Raw genomic sequence first — 5,549 nt, forward strand, 5'->3', positions numbered from 1 at the left:
AAGATGTCTAGTTATCTCATGTAAAATTTCATGTCCATCCAATAAAGTATGAGAATTTCACAAATGAAATGGCAACATGTGTCACAAGAAGTCAACATTTTGGTCAAACAGGGGAGAAAATCTCAAACAATTAGGAAATGCCTCAAATAATTCCAGGAAAATTCACATGTAAACTAGACATACAAGAGTAGGTTCATGCAAAAAATCAATCCATTTGGAGGTCAAGAAGCATGGATACAAAAATCAGGAAGTTGCACATCCATGGTGTGACACAAGTTGTCACACCCTACTTTAAAAATTCACAACTCCCAATCCAGAAATGAGAAATTCACAAACTTTATATCAAAATAAACATGAATGAGTCTAGTTTATGCTCAAAAAGTTTCAAGTCCATAGGGTAAGTCATGACTATTTCACAAAAGTTTTAGTAAAAGGTACGAGAAATGGTCACATGAACAAAGCCCTAGCCAAATAAATTTTCCACACATGCACAATTTAAATAAAAATGCTCATAAAAAACTAGATGAAGAATGGAAAACAATGCAAAAAGTCCCATCTCAATTGGATCATCCCTTAATTATTTATGAATTTTTGAAGTTTGTAAAGAAAATGAAATAAAAAAAAATGAAACAAATGAAATAAAGATTATTGAATATTTATTAAAATGCGAATTGGCACTTTGCTGAATATAAAGCTCAGCGTTCCAATTTAATGGGATTTCTTGCCCCAGTCAACAGTGCGCGGACCAATGGGATAACGGCATGGCAATGTATGGCAGTAAAAACAGGCAAATCAAACTCATACCCTAGGCCAACACATGCGGTACGTAGGTTGTAGCTAACACCAATGTTACTGTAACTAATGCCTGGCCATACGGTAGCAATTTCTGGAAATAAATTAAGAGAATGATTTTGGAATTAAAAGAATAACAGTACCGCTCATTAATCCTAGGTGGCAACTTGGACCTAGTCAGCGCCTCCCATCCAATGGCGCTGCTCGCGTGGCAAAAACGCTGGACCAATCGGAACGCTTCTTCTACCAACCTCATGCAGCGCGTATCAATTGGAAATCCATGGATCAAAACAACTTTTTGCAGCACAAAACATTTTACAGTAGCAACGAGTTCATCAACATAAACCCAGGTCAAAACTTTTCCTCTCCAAATTCAAAAACAAAAACACCAAAATGTTCATCTAAACACGCACATCCATAATCCAACCTTCATATTCACTAAATCAAGCTAACAACCAAGAACCAAACAAAAACATTTTTGAGTGTGAAACTTTAAATCCATGTATTTCTCTCAATATGCAACCATTTTTAATGAATCAAAGTTCATTGTAACCAGCATAACAAGGTCTATCTAAAGCACATCATGATTTAGAGAAATGAGAGACTCGAAAACTGACCAAAGTGGGAGAGCAGTCATGATTCAGTGAGAGTTAGGCCATGTAAGCTCGAAACAGATACTCCTTAAGCTCCCTAAAGTTGAATGATGAAGTTGGCTTGGCTCGAAACAACTTGAAACAGCTTCAACCACACTTTGCCATTGATGACACCTTGGAAAAACAGTCGGGCAAGAGGCTTCTACAGGTGGAGAAATAATGTTGGAACGAGCTCAATATGTTATTTGGATCATGAATCAACAAAGGCAAGGTCGGGTTATTTGGAGTTTTTTGGCAGATTTTGAAAAATGATGAAAATGAGTTTTTTGAGAGCAAGTGTTTTTTCTGTGATATCTTGTGGCTGCTAGGGTTCTCAATTGACAGAAAATGATGTTTAAATACTCTGTTTAAGAGTACAAATCATGGTTCATGAAAATGTGGGATGTAGTTGTTGAAAAATGTACTTTTGGCCAAATTTCAAGCAAGTAGGTGATGGCTATGTGTACTGCACGAAAATGAGCTTGCAACAAGTTTCAAATGACATTTCAGAACATGTTTGATTGGTAGAATTGATTAGAAATGGTTAATTTAGAACTTCACTTTTTCACCTCACTTAAAATCAATTCATGCAAGTCCAAAAATGCCATTTTGATTGGTGAAGTTTTGGTACATGAAAATTACATTTTTGGAAAGAGGAGGTCAAATGTGACTTGTTGGAAAAAACCTCACCAAAATTGGCCAAATGGTTTGAGAGATATGGCCTTTTGAAGTTCAAGATTTTGTGAAAATGATTTGATCATAACTTGCCAACCATACATGGGAATTAAGTGTTCTTGGACTTTTTGGAAATGGGAGAACAAGATCTTCAACTTTCATGTTAGGCAAAAATTCATTTGAAGCTTGTATCATGATGTAAGTTTGAGGATCAAGACTTTCCATTTTGGGCAGGTTTCAATTACAGGTCCAGTTTCCATTTTTGGAAATTTCTGATCTGGCTTCAAATTCTTCCATGATGTTGTTTGACATGATATATGAGGCCTATTGGGACATGAATAAGCTCTCTCAAACCAAATCCAACCATCAAAACCATAGAATCAACCACAGTTGACCAAGTTTGACTTTTAGGGTTTCTGACTGACTGTGCATTGACTGATGACTTCTGAACATCCAATCCTTGACCTAAACACTTCAAATGGATCCCCAAGTCATGTGAACATGTTGGACCAACCCTAGGGCCTTGGCTCCTTGAGAATTGTGCTTGCTTGCTTGACTGACTGATCTCCTGATCAGTTTGACCTAATTTCTTGATTGGCTTGCACTTGAGGCAAATGGGACAATGCAATGCTATGCAAATGGACCATGTTATGTTATGACCTAATATGAGAATGTATGTACAATGATAGGTGCAAATTTGAGGTGCTACACATAGCAAACCCCATCTGTCTCCTAAGAAGCGTCGGGTTATAATTAATGCAACCCTGAACTCCTATAAGAGGCACATTGGGAAAACTCCCACAACTGTAGATGAAATCTCATCCGGCCACACCATTATGAGTCCAAGCTATATCAGTGGCTCGCAAACCCATCAACCTGACTGACCACTTGACAGTAGGATCAAGAGCGATAAAGGCACCTCTGGAAGGCAAATACCCCATAAACCACTTGTACAGCAGCTGAGCACAACACCTGATCAAACCCCCACGCCGCTTCTCGTTCCTGTTATGAACCGAATAATAAACATCTCCAATCAGAGTAGGAATGAGATTCCTCTGTATAAACAATCTGATGGCATTATGGTCCACAAAGCTCTTCTGATTAGGAAACAGGATGGTTCCATAAATGCTCACAGCAATCAAGGCACAGACGGTCTTCCAATTACCCATAGCAGCATGTTCCTTGGCCTTAGCCTCTAGGAAACTCAAGTGAAAACCGGGTAACTTTCCCTTCTCCTTCAGACCCCCCTTGGTCACTTCCGGGCTCAAATAAAGAGCACGAGACATCTCAACAATATCAGGCTCTCCCCTAATGGCACAAAAAGGAATCTGATCTCGGATCGGAATACCTAGGATGCTAGCATAGTCTTCCATCAAGGGCCCCAACAAGTAGTCCGGGAACACGAAACATCTCAAACCCGGGTCATAGAACTGGAGAAAAGTATGGATGGCGCTCCTGTCACTGTCTGTGAGCCGGAAAACCATCTTCAGAATGCCACCGTATGCCTCTCTGAACATCCCCACATGGTCGGGCGTAATCAATGCTATCATCTCTTTTAGCACACCGATCTCTGGGTCAAAGAAACTGTAGACAACATCATCTTTCAAACCGGTCCTCATGTCTGAGCGAAGAAGTCTCTCAACCAGGATCTCAACCAAAAGTGTCCCTGCATATGGATAAACATGTGTTAGATGCAAGTAAATGCAAAATGTGAATGATGCTGATGAATGAATGCAATGCATTGTGCCATCCTCCAAGTCATCTGAACATCTGTTGCACTGAATTGCAGCCCTGACCTCTGAACTGATCCCAACCATATGAGGTACTGATTAGCCATAAGTCCAACTCAAGGATTCCGAAATAAACGAAACTGAAAGGTACATCATCATCATCACCAGGCAATCTCTGAGCAGATAACCATAAGAACCTCTGAATCGGCCCGGGGAATCCTGAAATAAACGGATCCCCATTGATAAATAACACGGACGGAACTCCGGCGTCTCGGAAATAAATGCCCATAAATCCGACTTATAAATAGGACTCTGATCAACGGAACCAATAGTCACCATCAAAGCCACCGTCTGAACATGCATCTGTAAGAATCACCCTCCCCTCACAGGTAAATTCTAATCAGGTCATCCTAAGGCGGATAATAGTTTTGACAATCGGGCAAAGATACTCAATGGGTTTGCCCTTTCGGGTGTGCCGTTGTAGCTCCCTTAAGATCATCAGAACCAAAGATCCGGGAAAGATCGGTCACCGAAGTCAATAGCTCAAAAGAGGTAACCCAACCAAAGTGGAACTCCACAAAGGAAGAGCACTCTCAAATGAACCTCGTCCGGCTTGTGGTATGTCACGTTGCAACAATATGCTGATAAAGCAAATGAGGAACAAGAGACCACACTAATCCTAGGTGTATACTCGGGCCTGGGTTTTAGCCCCACTCAGAACACCCACCCCAAAACAGAGGAACCACCTGTACAGAGGACAGCAACATGATAGTATGATGCATGCAAATATTTATGCAAATATATACACAACATAATAATAAATGCAATAAATAGAGCATCACAAGCAACCTAAACTATCCTAGAACGCTAGGAGAGACTCACTTAGGGAAGATGGACCAGCAATAGGTCAACTTCTGTAGTCCCCAGCAGAGTCGCCAGCTGTCGCATCCGCGAAAAACAACCGGCGGACTAAAACAAAAACAAACAGAGCCGCCACCGTGCGTTATTTATCCCAAAGAGGGAAAGGAAACGCTCGAAGTAAACCTGGAAAAGACATGGTCTCGCGACCAAAGAGAGATGGGATCGGGAGTCAGTTATGCGAAGGGAAGGTATTAGCACCCCTACGCATTCGTCGTACTCGACGGGATCCACGCTCAGAAAGATAGAAAAAAGGTTGCTAAACTGCTCACAAACATCACACACACACACACTGGAAACAACACAGGTGGAAAGAGAGGAACGAGCTCGCTAGGATATCGCATCCTATGCCTACGTATCTCATCTGGAATGAGAATCAGAGCTACCGTAGTTCGGCTCACGCACGCTGAAACAAACACACACAAAACAGGCAAACATGGAAACCGAATGCCAATTGCTGGACTTACATCAGACTCCGAACCAAACAAACCCACACTGGAAACCAAATGCCACTTGCTGGACTTATATCGGACTCCAAGCATACAACAATAGGATACGGAATGCCAATCGCTGGGCTTACATCCATCTCCTAACACACGAGAAGATGACAAACAAACAAGTTACTAAGGAGTCTGGCACTCGAGCCTAGCAACTGTCAAGCAAACACACGCAAAAAGAAAAAAAGTGCCCGGAGAGATCTCGTACGATCCCCTGCCTACGTACCTCATCTGGTATGAGGATCAGGGCAACGTAGTTCCCCTTAACAGGGGAGAAACTTTCTCCTAACCAGAGACTGGGAAAT

Source organism: Lathyrus oleraceus, chromosome 3, assembly GCF_024323335.1.
Source record: "Lathyrus oleraceus cultivar Zhongwan6 chromosome 3, CAAS_Psat_ZW6_1.0, whole genome shotgun sequence".
In the NCBI taxonomy this organism is placed as follows: Eukaryota; Viridiplantae; Streptophyta; class Magnoliopsida; order Fabales; family Fabaceae; genus Lathyrus; species Lathyrus oleraceus.